At 74.9% G+C, this 239-nt stretch overlaps 1 protein-coding gene across 1 annotated transcript in view; it reads left to right on the forward strand.

Moving 5' to 3' along the window:
- Positions 1-239, forward strand: part of EVA1C (eva-1 homolog C) — a 71,490-nt gene that overhangs the window by 4,799 nt on the left and 66,452 nt on the right.

Below are 239 nucleotides of genomic sequence, written 5' to 3' on the forward strand. Positions count from 1 at the left end.
TGGCCTCCGCGGTCGTGGGGCGCGCGGAGGCTACACTTTCCCTTCGCCGCCCCCCCCCACTTTTGCTTCCTCTCGCGCGGCGGCAGCGGAGCTTTCCTCCGGGGGAAACTACGCGGATCCTTCCCGGGGCTCCTCGCCCCGCCCCAGTTCTCCGCCCCCTCCCCTTGGCTGGGGAGCCGGTGTTGGCCCGCGCGGGGGAGGAGGCTCTGGCAGCCTGAGCCGGGAGGTGGCGGGGGGCG

The sequence above is a fragment of the Pteropus alecto genome, unplaced genomic scaffold, assembly GCF_000325575.1.
Source record: "Pteropus alecto unplaced genomic scaffold, ASM32557v1 scaffold3, whole genome shotgun sequence".
Classification (NCBI taxonomy): Eukaryota; Metazoa; Chordata; class Mammalia; order Chiroptera; family Pteropodidae; genus Pteropus; species Pteropus alecto.